Source organism: Topomyia yanbarensis, chromosome 3 (genome assembly GCF_030247195.1).
Source record: "Topomyia yanbarensis strain Yona2022 chromosome 3, ASM3024719v1, whole genome shotgun sequence".
Taxonomy (NCBI): Eukaryota; Metazoa; Arthropoda; class Insecta; order Diptera; family Culicidae; genus Topomyia; species Topomyia yanbarensis.
Genome location: NC_080672.1, coordinates 406,876,441 through 406,893,955, shown reverse-complemented (window position 1 = coordinate 406,893,955; position 17,515 = coordinate 406,876,441). Strand labels below are relative to the sequence as shown.

Sequence of the window (17,515 nt, the reverse complement as noted above, 5' to 3'; positions counted from 1 at the left end):
TATGTACGTTTCGATAATTCTATACTTTGAAATGCCAATAACAGCGCCGGCCACGTCCTTACAGTCATCGGGGAACGGAAGGAATGTTAGTGTAACAAACGTTGTTATGGAGACCGTGTATACCTCTACATCTCCACGTTTGCCACGGGAAGAAGTTTTTGTTAGTAGGATGGGGTAAATACATTACACAAATCTGGATTTACCTTGATGAGTGATACGATCTATGCAACTCTCAGTAGTGTTATCGTGTGTTTATTGCTCTGGGCAGCCGGCTGCCGCTAATTTTTGATAGAATTATCGTTTATTGAATTAATTTTAAATTGCTCGGTTTAAAAAAAGTAACTTCAGCTCCGGACAGCCAATAGTCGGGAGTGTTGTATATGTTTAATTGAATCAAATGGCAGGTGAACGATTATTATTCCTTACTCCTTCATTTTGGCGAAACACAACATTTCAAACACAACATAATATAATGAAAAGCGATGTTGATATATCTATGTAATTTAATGTTTCGTAATACGCACATTATTTATCTTGTATAAATTTTGGTATTATTATTAATTACAAAACGGTATTGTCTACTTTCTCCGCGGACGTTTGATTCTTATGTTATATTTATGCGCGTGCTTATGTTTATCTAAGACACATTTTAAACGGTATAAAATAAGTCCCACTAAAATATCTGAAACGACTAACTTTGTATGTCGGATATATAGCTGATGACATATGCGCGTTTTTACGCTAATTACTAGAACAAGATCAAAAACAATAAGAATCCAACTTGTCACCTATTGTGTCAATGAAAGTATTGTAGCTTGATTAGCTACAATATTTTCATACTCACGAAGAAATATGGTTAACGTGACAGTAATATAGTGCATGTGCTACTCCAAAGCATACACAAGTACTCAATACAATAAGAACAATTAATATAATTTATTGATGATTAAATGGACGATAAGTAAATCAATGAATATGACAATAAAACATTTGTTCTTCGTGCTGAAATAACTGCCGAAAATTGGTAACTGGTTTTGAATTCTTCTCGCTAATTGTTAATTCTCAACCCTCATACATAATTCAAAAGTCATCATTCGCTCAGACAAGACCATGCGTATTCACCACGCGCATTAAATACCCAGTGGATTAGTTTCCTAGTTAGTCAAATAAGCACTAAACAAACAAATAAATAAGTTTACTCAGTCTTAAGAAATGTCAACTCGATTGGTATCAACCGGCGGATACGTGTTCCATTTCAATGCCATCACACATACATACGACAAAATATGTGCAATTCAAAATATAACGAAATGAAAACTGTTTAATTATTTGCATTAACATATGATCGGAAAAAAATGTTTGCTAACCGAGGATGTTCATTTTCAAAGATAGCACCGTTGATGAATCGTTTTATAAAAATAAGTGATAAGGAACGCGGACGAAAATAGCTGACCACCTCCATGAAAACTTCGAAAAAATGCAAGCCAGCAAAGTAAATTTGAAAGACTAACCAGTAGAAAAAGACTCGAAAAACTGGAAAAAGGCACACAATTCTCCGGCTTGCTTGCTATAGATTCCATGTAATAAATCTAATCAATTATAATTTAGTTGTTCCCTATCTTATTAGCAACAATGTAAATGAAACTGAGGTCGGTTAGATTCTTCTATAAATGCGGATATAGATAGTGCTTTCCATGGCTATCGCAAATCGCTTAAACTAAGCGTAACGTGTTTTATCGCCCAGTTTTTCAACATCTCATCACTTGTTGTTACCTAGCTGTTCGAGTTAAAAGAGGAATGCGTTTTATGTTCAACAACTTCTCGTAAACGTAGGATCACAAAATCAGCAAGTTGATGTTTTTCTTTCACCACCATGAACACAAAACAATAAACATTCGTCCACTTGCGCATTTTGTACCTTTCAGCCGCCGGTCGTGTAAAACAAGTAGTAACAATGCGAGGAAGTGACTGCAGAGAGCAAACGCATAAAATGCGAGGGTGACTGAACCACGACGTCCGGGGTATGTTCTCCCCTTCGGAATGCGTTCGATGCGCCACATTGTCAGTCATACTTCCCTCCCCGTCCGTCGCATTAGTATTGCACTTTCATCCGTCCATTATTATTATTATCCACTCGGTATGTCGTTCACCGACTTACTTCGAGAGGGTTCCTCCGATATTGTTCGGCAGTTGTGGTAGCAATTATTGTTTGTGGATTGCACGGAAACCGCGCACATTCCGCGTCACAGACAGTGAATTAATGCGTTAGATAGATGACTCTTCACTCGTAGAAGTGCCGTTGAAATACACATGGAAAGATGTTCCGATGCACAGAAAACCGAAGGGACCAACTTCCCTATCATCACTATATGGGATTGATGGTAAGTTCATGCGAATATACCGCTTCTATTCAATCAATTCAATCCATCGTCGATCATCAATCGAAGTCGACTGTCTCTGCACAAAAATTTGGCCAATTCGAAGAACATAATCCATTTTATAAGGGTTTCCCGACGAGGGCATGTCACATCATCCGGTTGAAATGGCACACACGGTACCTAAGCTCACTGCAAGTGAGATATCATCAACCAGGGAACAGGGAAGCGAACAACAACAGTAGAAAACAAACAAAATCAATTTGGATTTAGCGACATAATCTGATTTCGTTTGCATGTTTCGGAAATCATCCCGGCCAACCGGAAAGTGCTCGTTTTTTTATTTGAATAAATACGCTACCAACGGCAATCACAGTCGCATAAGTCTTCATGGGAATGTCGGTGTCTGGTTCGAATTACTGAAGCCCGTCGAAAATGGAAATTCTTTAAAAGAGCTAGCGGGAAGTGTTGCTGAAGAATGCTTGAACAATTTTGCTATACAGTCTAACACGCTTCATTCGTAAAACTCCGGTAGAGGCAGTTTAAGCTTGCCAATATGCGAACACATTTTCTAACTTAATTCTCTAATAACTCAATTTACTAAGATTATAATTCCAAATAGTGGAATAAACGGGGAAAAGCCGATTCACGATAAAATTACAAAAAAAAATACCGAACCATATGTGCGTTTTGGAGAAAGTGGTTTTAACTTGTATTCTGTTAATACTCCTAGTCGGCACTTTTCCAAGCACATCTTCCGAGCTTGCATCTCACACCATTCCGAAAAGCCCATCGCGAGTAAGTAAACGTAAATAAACCGCAATTTGAAGGCTAATTTTCCACTTATTCGTAGCTTGGGCCGAACTTTTTTCTCTGAAGTTCAGCCGCTGCCACTATTTACTGCTGCGAGGTTGTTGAGTCGTTATTGTAAAGAGTTTCGCACGTTTGAAGCCATACGAGTGGACCATGACGCAGATTTCGCACCTCACTGAACCTATAGTTTGGATGATTCAATTCCACTTGGGTTTACCTATCCTGAAAATTAACCGATTCCCAATTACACCGAGAGCCGATAGATGGTTGGAAAATAATTCCTCACGCAGGCATGCTACCAATTCTATCCCGCCGTCTAATAATTAGGTTGCTCTAATAAAAGCGATCGTGAGGCTAATCGGTACTTTCATTTTCATGCGAAAACCCTGAGTTGCCGGTTTCTTTTTCTTGAAGATTCGAAGAAGAATTAACGGAATTCACCTGCCTTGGCACGAAGAAACATCTGTTTGCATTTGATGTTTGTCGATTTTTTTTCTGGTCGGTAATCTTCAGAGACTTCCAATCCCCGCCGCGATGTAGGGCGAGGAAAGAAGTTCTATATACAAACAGATCAAAAACCGAAAACGTAGTCTTGTAGTCGATCGTTTGTTCTTGTGCTGTTTGGATGTATAGTGTACCTGACTCACAGCAGATCAGCGCCGACGAACTTTTAAGTAGCGGGCACGGTTAGAACCACGGCAGTGGTGAGCAACTACGGTCCAATAATGGGTACTAGAGGTTATGGAGTTTCCATCACACCAGTACTGACTGGCTAATGACAGTGCAAACAAAATCTGTTTGAGATTGCACAAGGGAGGAGGCATCCAATTTAGATGAGATTTACTTGACGGAAGTACCGTTGGAAATGTATAAATAGGTAATCACGTTTACGGGGCAGGTTAAGCCCTTCAGCTTCTGTCAAGTTTCAAGTGTTGGAATTCTCTTTACGGAAGGTGGACTGTGAATGATAGGAATGCGGTTATTCAAGTGCTTGTTGTGGAATGATTTTAAGAGTTTGTGCTTGTGGGGCATTGTGCTTTTAACAGAGAGGTAAAACAAATCAATTCTTTCGCATTGTATTCCAAAATATCCTGGCTTCTGCGGTAGAAAACAAAAGGTAAAGTCGCCGGGAAACTCCAAACTTGCTCATATGACCCTATTCCACGCTTTTCTAAACTTTCTTCCTTCAACTCCTTGCTCTCCCTTGATTACTATGACTCTTAATATTGAAAAATATTTCACACTTTCAAGTTCCTTGCTAATTAAATGTTGTTAGCTGTGTCACATTGTCACTTGGTCATATTTCTTGAAACCTGTGCACAGAATATGAAAAATTTGTGAAAAAGGTCAAAAATTGAGAAATCTGTGCTAGCCTGTGCATTATAACAGAAAACTGTGGAAATCTGAGCAGTTTTGAAAACCTGTGCAGAACATTGGAAATCTGAGAAACGCAGATTAATATGTATACCTGGCATCCCTGGACATGCCGTCTCAATGTAATGAACATAACGGAAACCAGTCATTTTCTACCCGTGATGCATTTGATGAAATAAATTCCCAAGTCAGCGCTGTTAGCGGCGACATTTTAGACGAGCCGCGACAATTAATATAGTTTTGAAAATAGTGTAAGTAATTCTCGTTTGATATCAGCGCACAGTGGCACATCTCCATACAAAGTTGTGACAAAATTATAAAAATTAGTTTATGTGGCTAAAACTGGGTTTTCTACTCATTTTGGGTTGCTAAATTCATTACTGCTATCAGTTTTGAAATTCCATAATTCTTTTATTCGATACTTTTATGTAAATATACACGTTAATAATAGTAGTCAATCACATTGGATAGCAGAAATGATTGACAAAACTAGTAAAAATCACTAATTTTACAATAATATGCTGATGTTTAGGCAACTCAATTTGTAAGAAGAATTATGAGGTACAGGGTGTCTCCATATGGGTATTTTCAAAAACATAGATATAACAACTTAGGTGTAAAAATGCGCAAGATAAGGCTTATATATCTTGAAATTTCAATAAATTTTGAGTCAGAATCATGATAAGTGACTAATGGGAGATTTCTCAAAAATTGTAAGACGTAGAAAGATAAATTACTGGTATGACATTGAATTTCTCAATTGCTTTTTCTTGATGCAGAACAAGTGATATCTGTGATTAGTTATCAGAACATAAGTGATTTCTGCACAAAAGCTTATATTAATAGTTTAACATATTCATTCTTCTTTTTAAAGAACTTAGAAATACTCCAATCGGCCATGTAGTTCTTGAGATATCGCTATATGAAGTTCGACGGAACGAACAATTTCAATGAATTGAATTGAACAGAAATCCTCGACATCACTTGCTTCAACGACATGTTAAAAATTCATTTTTCATCCGATTATCGTAAAATTTTGAGATAATTTTATTCAAACTGAGGAAAAAATAAAATAAATATCTACAAAAGAATTAGGTTTGGTTTTTAGGGTATGGTCACTCGTCGTAGCACTGTGCAGCGCTGTCACCCTCCAGTTTGACGGACGAATTTAGCACCCATTCAAGCTAAACTGCTGCCTCAGGTTCACAGCATAATCAACCGACAAAGAATGAACGGTGCACACTGGGTTTAAAAAGAGTGGGGCGTTCTGACTGGACAGTATATAGCTTACGTAAGCAGCGTCGTATTCAAAAACATAAAAAGAAAGAAAAAGCTGCAGAGAGTAAAATATCGAAAGGAAACAAAGTGCAAGATACAGCCACGTCAACAATAATCACCAAAACATCTACAATAATAATAACAAGAACAACAACAATAAGAACAGAAACCACAACAATACACAACAAAAATAACAAAAAACGCAACAACAAGAAGTCCAATAACAACACCAACAACTTCAATGCATCTCATTCGTTATCGAGCACTCAGTCGAGATAGAAGTCTTTTGTCATCGGTCCGTACACTCTATAGCGACAAATAGTGTTAATCCGCGTTCAAGGTTATTTGCACACTCTACGCCTAGTTGAGGTTTCAGTATTTTTTCCCTTCTTTTGTGTTTCTGTTTCTGATACCGTTAGCCGGTCAGTGAAGTGAAAGAGTGTTCTTCTAGTAAGCCGTCTGGATACCTTTACGTACACAAGCTAAGTATTAGTTTTCGTTTCCCCTTCTTGGTTGTCTTAATAACGTGCACTGGGCAATAGGCCCGTGCAAAAATGACTTCCCCTGACGGCGGTTCATCTCAAGGTGAGATGGACGTCGAAATAAAATCGGCTCCCCGGCTCAAGGTATATCCGAGCACGGCCACCGGGCCATTTGTGATCTTCTTTCGGACCAAAGAAAAAAAGTGTTTGAATCTGTTGCAGATTTCTCGAGTTCTGACGGATCGGTATTCGGCCGTGACAGAAATATCGAAAATTCGCCCTGATAAGCTTCGGGTGGTGGTTAACAGTTCAACTCAGGCAAACGATATTGCTGGCTACGAGCCCTTTACGAGGGAGTACAGTGTGTATATTCCAGCTAGCAGGGTTGAAGTCAGTGGGGTCGTTTCCGATTCGAGTCTGAATTGCGAGGACCTGCTAAAATATGGGACTGGCTGTTTCAAAGACCCCATGCTTAAGCCAGTGAAGATACTGGAATGCAAACGTTTGCATTCAGCATCAGTCGCAGCTGACGGCAAGAAAATATACGTCAACTCAGACTCTTATCGGGTGACCTTCGCCGGCTCTGCCCTGCCCAATTACCTCCTCTTTGACAAGGTTCGTCTACCTGTTCGCCTATTTGTGCAGCGGGTCATGAACTGTACGAATTGCAAACAATTGGAACACACAGCCTCCCATTGTAGCAATAAAGCCCGCTGTGGGAAATGCGGTGGGAATCATGCGGATGATTCCTGTGGTAGAGATGTCGAAAAGTGTCTCTACTGTGGGGGAAACCCACATGATCTCCCTTCATGTCCCGCGTACAAACAGCGCGAGGAAAATCTTAAGCGTTCCCTTCAGGGACGCTCTAAGCGATCTTTTGCAGAATTGCTTAAGATAGCTACGCCACCTGTCTCTACGAACATCTTTACCAACTTGTCTACTGACGAAGGCGACTGTGATGAACCCCAGGAGGGAACATCTTCTGCTGTGCCTAGAAGTAGTAGAAAAAGGAAGAACATTTCCTCTTCCAAGCTTCGTCGTAAAGGCCAGAAGGTGTCTCTTCATGGTCCCCCTAAAATAACTACTCAAGGAAGTACTGGTGCAAAACAGAAGCAAGTCGCTCCCGGTCTCAGTAACCTGAGCTCAGAAAAGGAGTTCCCAGCACTTCCAGGAACATCAAAAACCCCATGTGTTCCCATATCTCAGCCAGAGAAAGAAAATAGTGCTGGCTTAATAAATTTCTCTGACATTGTGGACCGTATTCTTACAGCGTTAAACATTTCTGACCCCCTTAAAAGTATCTTGATAAGCTTTCTCCCCGCAGTAAAAACATTCTTGATGCAGTTCACTGCGAAATGGCCCCTCCTTTCAGCGATTGTATCCTTCGATGGCTAATTCATCGAACGAGGTCAAGGATTTAATCACTGTTCTACAGTGGAATTGCAGAAGCATTATCCCGAAAATCGATTCGTTTAAAATCTTACTAAATAATTTGAAATGCGATGCATTTGCCCTATGCGAGACATGGCTCACTTCAGAAATAACCCTACACTTTCACGATTTTAATATTATTCGCTTGGATCGAGAAGACTCTTACGGAGGAGTACTTTTGGGGATCAAAAAGTGCTATTCTTTCAATCGGATCGACCTCCCCTCGACACCAGGCATTGAAGTTGTCGCTTGCTAAACCAGAATTAAAGACAAAGACCTTTGCATTGCTTCCACCTACATCCCCCTTAGAGCCTCAGTTAGCCACCGACGGCTTTGCGATATTGCGGAACTCCTCCCCGCACCGAGGCTAGTTTTAGGTGACTTCAACTCCCACGGCACGGCATGGGGTTGCCTTCATGACGATAATCGATCTACCCTACTCCATGAGCTTTGCGACAACTTCAATATGACCATTTTGAATACGGGTGAAATGACATGGATTCCTACCCCTCCAGCGCGTCCGAGCGCCTTAGACCTGTCCCTCTACTCGACATCGCTGCGGTTAGATTGCATGTGGAAGGTAGTCTCTGATCCCCACGGCAGCGACCATCTGCCAATCGTAATTAATATTGCTAACGGTTCAGGGCCACCGAATACAATCAATGTTTCGTATGACCTCACACGAAATATTGATTGGAAGAGCTACGCGTCCGCGATATCCGAAAAAGTAGAATCGACACAAGAGCTTCCTCCGGAGGAAGAGTACGGGTTCCTGGCTGGCTTGATTCTCGATACCGCGATTCAAGCTCAGACTAAACGCGTACCAGACGCGAATTCACGCGGGCGTCCTCCCAATCCATGGTGGGACAAAGAGTGCTCAGACGTGTACGCGGAGAAGGCCGCTGCGTATAAGACCTTCCGGGACGACGACTAACGAGAGAAACATCGATGAGCACTCTTTGGAGTACGGCCCGGCGCTTACGAAACCGAAACAGTACTAATGAGAGCGTGGAATATTCAAACCGTTGGATATTCGATTTTGCCAACAAGGTTTGTCCGGATTCCGCCCCGGCACAGAAGATCTACCGCGCCGCGTCCCCTCACAATAACGCGAACGAAACACCGTTTTCGATGGTGGAGTTCTCACTTGCTCTCTTAACATGTAACAATAAAGCCCCAGGGCCAGACAGAATCAAATTTAACTTGTTAAAGAATCTGCCAGACTCTGCCAAGAGACGCTTGTTGAATTTATTTAATAAGTTTCTTGAGGGTAATATTGTCCCTCATGACTGGAGGCAAGTGAAGGTCATCGCCATTCAAAAACCAGGAAAACCAGCCTCCGACCACAACTCGTATCGACCGATTGCGATGCTGTCCTGTATCCGAAAGTTGTTCGAGAAAATGATCTTGTTTCGCTTCGATAATTGGGTTGAAGCAAATGGCTTACTGTCAGATACACAATTTGGTTTCCGCAAAGACAAAGGGACGAACGATTGTCTTGCGTTGCTCTCAACAGAAATTCAAATGGCTTATGCTAGCAAAGAGCAGATGGCATCAGTTTTCCTAGATATAAAGGGGGCTTTTGATTCAGTTTCTATCAAAATTCTTTCTAAGAAGCTGCACCAGCATGGTCTTTCACCGACTCTAAACAACTTTTTGCTAAACCTGTTGTCTGAAAAACATATGCATTTTTCGCATGGTGATTTATCGACATCACGAATTAGCTACATGGGTCTTCCCCAGGGCTCATGTCTAAGCCCCCTTCTCTATAACTTTTACGTGAATGACATTGACGAATGTCTTGTCAATTCCTGCACGCTAAGGCAGCTTGCAGATGACGGTGTGGTCTCTATTACAGGTCCCAAAGCCGTCGATCTGCAAGGACCATTGCAAGATACCTTGGACAATTTGTCTGCTTGGGCCCTCCAGCTAGGTATCGAATTCTCCACGGAGAAAACTGAGCTAGTCGTATTTTCAAGGAAGCGTGAACCAGCGCAACTACAGCTTCAATTGATGGGTCAAACTATTGCTCAGGTTTCAACTTTCAAATATCTCGGGGTCTGGTTCGACTCTAAAGGTACCTGGGGATGTCACATTAGGTATCTGAAACAGAAGTGCCAACAAAGGATCAATTTTCTCCGTACAATAACCGGAACATGGTGGGGTGCCCACCCAGGAGACCTGATCAGGCTGTACCAAACAACAATATTGTCGGTGATGGAGTACGGGAGCTTCTGTTTCCGCTCCGCTGCGAACATACATTTCATCAAACTAGAGCGAATCCAATATTGTTGTTTGCGTATTGCTTTGGGTTGCATGCACTCGACACATACGATGAGTTTAGAAGTGCTGGCGGGCGTCCTTCCGCTGAAAAATCGATTTTGGGAACTCTCATATCGATTGCTCATCCGATGCGATATCTTGAACCCGTTAGTAATTGCAAATTTCGAAAGGCTTGTCGAGCTCAATTCTCAAACCCGATTTATGTCCTTGTACTTCGATTACATGGCACAAAATATCAATCCTTCTTCATACTATACCATTCATGCTTCTGATTCAACTGTATTCTTCGACACATCCATGAAAGACGAGATTCGTGGAATCCCGGATCACATACGTCCGCAAGTGATCCCAAGCATCTTTCATAGTAAATTTCGAGAAGTCGACTGCAACAAGATGTTTTACACCGACGGGTCAAGCCTCGACGGCTCCACTGGCTTCGGTATATTCAATCAAAATCTCACCGCCTCATTCAAACTCAATGATCCTGCTTCAGTTTACGTCGCAGAACTTGCTGCTATTCAGTATACCCTTGGGATCATTGATACTTTGCCCACCGATCATTACTTTATTGTCTCGGATAGCCTCAGCTCAATCGAGGCTCTCCGTTCAATGAAACCTAGAAAGCACATTCCATATTTTCTGGGGAAAATCTGGGAGCGCCTGCGTGCTTTGTCTGTAAGATCGTACAAGATTACCTTAGTTTGGGTTCCCTCGCATTGCTCCATTCCACGTAATGAAGAAGCGGACTCTTTAGCTAAGGCGGGCGCTTTACAAGATGACATATATGAGAGACCAATTAGCTTCAGCGAATTTTCAGTATTACTCATCAGAGAACCCTCGAAAGTTGGAAAACTTCATGGAGCAATGGTGAACTGGGAACTGGCTACATTCGATAATCCCTAAGGTATCGACGAAACCTTGGTTCAGAGGGATGGATGTGGGTCGGGATTTCATTCGCGTGTTGTCTCGGCTCATGTCCAATCACTACACGCTGGACGCACATCTCCGGCGTATTGGGCTCGTGGATAGCGGTATCTGCGCTTGTGGCAACGGTTATCACGAAATCGAACATGTTGTCTGGGCATGCGCCGAGTACTGTTCTGCGAGATCTCAACTATTCGATTCCCTTCGGGCCCGAGGAAGATCACCCAATGTCCTGGTTCGAGATGTACTAGCAAGCCGCGATATTCTCTACATGTCCCTTATATACACGTTCCTCAAAACCATCAATATCCAAATTTAAATGCCCCTATCTTTTCTCTTATCATTCCCAGAAGTGCCCTCTTCCGACTACCGTACCCCAACGATGGTTTGATACGACTTCAAGACGAGACAAAACATCTGTCGAATGAACCAACAACACGAGATCTACAGTACAACATCACACGCGCAGCGCGGTGTGTTTCCGATCCGTATCTGAGCCGTACTACGAAATCGTCTGGAGGAACCCTTGCCGGCTCGAGGAAAACCGCCCGGCGTCCCAATACTTGATACATCCGTTCTGATCTGTAATCCTGGCCGTTGATTCCTGATGCCGGAAACTGAAAGTTTATACCACCCCCCCCCCGTTCAGCCTTGTCCACCCTCTCTACCATGTCTATGATACACAGATGTATGACTTCACCCCTTCTCCCCTTGAATATCTTCCCAAAACTTATGTGCCCCCCTATCTTCTAGTTTTAGTTGATCAATATTTAATCTCGTTAAGAAATGCACAACAGTACCACTACTTTAAAATAACCCTAATTAATTCCCCTTAATCTTGAACCACTCTCTCTAGTTATTTCTAGTTAATAAGCTTGTAAAATGTTCCGCTTAGTTAATAATTAATTTCTCCTACAAACTCCCTTCTAAAAATCATAAAGTGAATTACAATACAAAGAACACACAAAATGACCCGTCCCCCAAATCTTACGAATATTATATTATACCCTCTTTTATATGTATAAGTTAGCTGTAAAGTTTTTTTTTAGTTTCATTATATAAAACAAAATAATATTGAAATGTGTAACCCCCTAGTTTTAAGAAATTCAAAATGTAAAACAATGAAAAAATGGCACCTTTAAGCTAACGCATACGTGCCTTATCAAATAAACAAATTGAAAAAAAAACAACTTCAATGCAAAAAAAAACAAAACAAGAAACATCAACAACTACAATGAAAGCAGGAACAAAAACAACTGCAGTCACAACAACTACAACAGTACCAACAATTATAACAGAAACAACAACCACAACACCAAAACCTCAACAGCAACTTCATTCCTACATGAAACTATTCCAACTACAGGTCAGACTCGATTATCTGTGATTCGATTATCCAGGTGTTTTGAATAAAAATTAAAATTTCAACTTGAATATCGAATGCTAATTCGATCATTGCAGTCAATAGAGCTTTTTTTAGGGAAAGGGGGAGTAGTCTGGGGATAACCTTATATGTGCGTCGTTCTGCGCAAAGTAACCAAAAACCAAAACTGGGAATCGATCTTCACGGATCGGAATGGCTCATGGTTAAGAGCCTCTCAAAGGGCGATAGAGGATATTATTTGAGGAAAAAAATCGTTCTACACATACCTTCAAGTCTCAACCGTTACACAGTTATAGAACTTTTTCTGTAAATAGCTTGTTTGTTTTTAATTACCCAAAAAGTATATCTTGTATCTTATATCTTTTAGTTCCATTCGAAAGGTTTGCTGTTAAATGTACTCCTCACATATCTCATATTTCAGTTAACGAGTTTTAGTGGTCTTTGAGAACTAATTTATTTCTCAGCATTTTTTATCGATTTTTCGTTCATTTCTCGAAAATCTTAATAGGTAACATCATCATTTTAATACTTCAGTTAAATGTTTGAAAAAGCTGCATAATTTATCTTTGACATGACACTCTTATCTCTTCCTGTTTCCATGTGTTTCGGTTAATGAATATTGATTTTTTACCTTATCAATCTTATACCAGCTTTACTTGAAAAAGTATGCCACTTTTCTTATTTTTCAGTTAAGTGAACTTAGTTGGAATGAAAAACGCAATGCTTAGTAATCGCATTCTTTGCTCGTCACTGAGACAGGCAGAGATACGAAAGTTGAGTATTTGCAGCTGTCCCCAGGGTGGCGTTCTGTCACCTTTGTTATGAAACCTGGTTGCCGATAGCTTGCTGAGTAAACTCAATGAGCTTGAATTTGCAACCAACGGGTTTGCTGACTATTACCAAATACTAATTACTGGACGATGCATCGGAACAATCTTTGAAATAATGCAACAAGCAGAGCTGTCGAACAGTGGTATCAAAATGTTTAATTATCATGCTAATCTAAACAAAACTTCAATGGTTCTTTTCACGAAGAAGCGAAGAGCAACCGGAGTTCTTCTCTTGCAGTTCTTTGATTCTGAGTTACTGTGTGTAGATCAAACAATACGTTGAATTGGTCTGCTCACATTGAGTTCAAAGTCAAGTGCATGGCCTTCGGGCAGTGCAAACGCACTTTTGGAAAGAACTGGGGTCTCAAACCTAAATATATCTATTGGATTTACACGCCAATTGTACGTCCACTACTCTCATACGGATACCTTATGTGGTGGCAAAGGGAAGAGGTGAAGACGGTCTAGTCAAAGCTAAACCAACTGCAAACAATGGCGTTGACTGATGCTTTCATCACAACTACGACTGCTGCCCTCGAGGCCCTTCCAAATGTTGAAGCTGCCGTAGACATCTTCTACAAAATATTATTTGAAGTCATTCACGAAGATATACCATTGAAAAGAAGAAGGCGTCACTATAACTCAAAACATCCCATCTGGTTTAATAGAGAAATTAAAAATTTAAAAAATCGTAAGCAGAAAGCACACAAAATCTACAAAAAATACAACAGCGAAGATAACTTAATAAATTATTTAAATCTATGCGACCAATTGAACCTTGCCATTGATATCGCGTTTGAAGAGTACAATGCAAGAACAGAACGCAATATAAAAACTTGCCCAAAAAACTTCTTTAATTACGTAAAAACTAAAATAAAACCGGATTATTTCCCAACAGAAATGCATCTTGATGAAAAGGTAGGCGATAACTCAGAGGAAATCTGCAATCTTTTTGCAACATTCTTCCAGGAAGTTTACACTACATTTTCAGAGAAGGATCGAGAGCGTGAATACTTTTCATTCCTCCCAGAACTTTCAAGAGATATTAACATTAAACAGATAAAAGTACATACAATCATGGATGCCTTAAAAAACTTGGATAGCTCTAAAAGCCCTGGGCCTGATGGCGTTCCACCGTTGTTTTTAAAAACTTTGTCAATAGAACTAACCGCTCCTTTATTTTGGCTTTTTAACGTGTCTCTAGAATCAGGTTGTTTTCCTAAAACATGGAAAAGCTCTTTCCTAGTTCCAATTTTTAAAAATGGTAAAAAATCCGATGTGCGTAACTATCGTGGAATAGCTATCATCTCGTGCATTCCCAAGATTTTCGAGGCGATTGTTAATGAAAATTTATTCCACCAAATCAAGAACAGAATTACCCATGTGCAACATGGTTTTTTCAAAGGGCGTTCTACAAGTACAAACCTACTCGAATTAATTAACTACACATTAACAGCAATGGATAACGGAAACCACGTTGAAGCTCTTTATACAGATTTTAGCAAAGCATTTGATCGCATCGACATACCCATGCTACTTTTTAAATTAGAAAAAATGGGGTTTGAGCCAGGACTTCTTACATGGGTAGAATCATATCTTACAAATCGTGAGCAAGCTGTTAGATTTAAAGGGATAAAATCAATCCCAATTCAAGTTACATCAGGAGTCCCTCAAGGGTCTCATTTGGGCCCGCTATTCTTTATTTTATTTGTTAACGACATTTCCTTCATTCTAAAAAATGTAAAAGTTCTTATATATGCTGATGATATGAAACTATTTCTAGAAATAAGAAATGGTGAAGACTTTCAGACATTTCAAAACGAAGTAAATATATTTTATACATGGTGTAATAAAAGCCTGCTGAAACTGAATGTAAAAAAATGTAATTCCATAACATTGAGTAGAAAGAATAATATACAGAACAATAGAATCTTATTGGGAAATCAACAAGTAGAAAAGTGTGACAGAATAAGAGATCTAGGAGTTATTATAGATTCCAAAATAACATTCATAGATCATTATAACACAATAATTAACAAAGCAAACAGTACACTAGGTTTTATTAAACGCTTCAGCTATAATTTCCAAGATCCCTACACAATAAAAACATTATATGTAGCCTATGTGCGTTCAACACTAGAATATTGTAGTATAGTTTGGTCGCCTTTTTCAGCAACGCATGCAAACCGGATAGAATCAGTACAAAAGCAGTTTTTGATGTTCGCTCTTCGTAAACTAGGTTGGACTGGACTACATTTGCCATCTTATGAAGCACGGTGCATGCTAATTGACATTCAAACCTTGAAAGATCGTCGTGAATTTTCTATGGTATCATTTGTAAATGACATTGTATCACATCGTATTGATTCAATCGAACTTTTATCGAAACTAAATTTTTATGCTCCTTCTCGACAACTACGTAACCGCAGCATCTTTTGTACAATTCGCCATCGCACTAATTATGCCAAGTTTGGCCCTTTAAACCAAATGATGAATATTTACAACAAACATTGCGAAAGCATTGACTTCACTATGTCGAAAACAAAACTTAAGCAGCAGTTTAAAGTAAACCAAAATTTCAACTAGTGTTAAGTTAGTTTAATAATTATTGTAAGAAACCGGTCTACATCTGATTGACGACTTGAAATAAATATCAAACCATTACAAATACACCTCAAATAAGAAGCACTGTCATGTGCGTACAGAGTGCAGCTTAGTGGGCTTTGGAACAATAACTATGTTGATCTTGTCATACACACGACTGTGGTCACAAATGGTTACGTGGGGTGAAGATATTCTTACTCCCAGCGATACTACATGCACATGTAGTTTTCCTTATAAGACATTCCATGTGAAGTTTCCCTCTCGAGAGGAGTGGTTGTCTGGCTATATGGAGAGACAACAAAAAACGCAAGTAGTTTGTTATACTGACGGTTCTTTGATGGAGGGACGTACTGGTGCTGATGTCTACTTTCGTGAATTGATATTGGAACAATCTTACTTGCCAGGTAGATACTGCACTTTATTCCAAGCAGAAATCTTTACGATTATGTGCGGGGTACAATAGACCCTTCAACATAGCTTGTGCAGCAAAGTTATAAACTTATGCTCCGATAGTTAGGCAATCAAGGCCCTTAGCTCAGACAAATCACGGTGCAAACTAGTGATCGCGTGCCGAACCCAAATCAAAGAACTAAGCATTGTCAACACTATCTACCTCGTCTGGGTGCCTGGACAAACCGGTATTACTGCAAATCGATGGGCTGACTAACTGGCCAGGGCAGGTACAGCGATTGACTTCATTGGTCCTGAGCTCGCCCTGCCAATTTCGACAGTTTGAATAAGAGAAGAAATATGGTCTTGGGCTTCGTTGGAGAAATCTACAAACGTGTCGCCAAACCAAGGTGATTTCAAAAAATCTCATGCATTTTTCGAAACTCCACTGCGGCATGCTGACCAGAGCTTTAACCGGCCACTGCAAACTCAATTATCACATGGCAACTATTCAGAGCGCTGAGTCATTTTCATGTGATCATTGTAAATTCGACTACGGATCCTCATATCGTTTGGCGTGCAACTGCCCAGCAGTAGTGCAATTGCGATTTCGAGTTTTTACCACTGAAGCTGATGTTGCTACCGAAGGCGGCAAACTGGAGATCCTTCAGTGTATAGGCCAATATGTCTTTTGGATTCGATCAGAAAACTGTTAAAGACAGTAATTCTACGAAGCCTTGTCAAGTACAAGGAGAGTGAGAACGGCCTGTTCAACATGCATTTCTGCTTCCTGAAAGGCAGGTCTTCCGTGAATGTAATCGGAACAGTTGTGGCGAGCGCATCAATGTCAATTCTCTGGTACGGTAGTCCAGCCTAGTTTCCAGCAATAAAGAATGATATCAACTGTATTGCTACTGGGGGAAACTCAGAAGTGCTATAGGAACAGATACACCAGACGAGTTCGATGAAGAACGCAGATTGACACAATGAGGAAGTGGTAAGATGAATGGGACAACACGACGAATGGAAGAACCCGAACGTATCCTTGTGAATGACTTCCATATGACGCAATTTCTGTCAAAACATAGACAAAATGCACAGATTATTTGAAATCGGGTACCTTTTATGTCCGGAGTGCACAGACGTTGAAGAGACGCCACTACACATAGTAGTAGACTACACACGTGGCGAATGAAACTTTATTTAAAGTCACATAAATAAAAACAAACAAACAAAAAATTAGACTGCCGACAGTTCGACTCAATGCGAAGCGCGTTTGCTATCAGCGGGGCAAACACCAAAGCAGATAACATCTTCCATAGAATTTTTCGCGATTAAAATACGTGG

The 17,515-nt window shown here is 40.3% G+C and overlaps 1 protein-coding gene across 1 annotated transcript in view; it reads right to left on the bottom strand.

Moving 5' to 3' along the window:
• The window catches only part of LOC131688455 (uncharacterized), a 177,539-nt gene that overhangs the window by 124,678 nt on the left and 35,346 nt on the right, over positions 1 to 17,515 (bottom strand). The gene's annotated exons all lie outside the window — the stretch shown is intronic.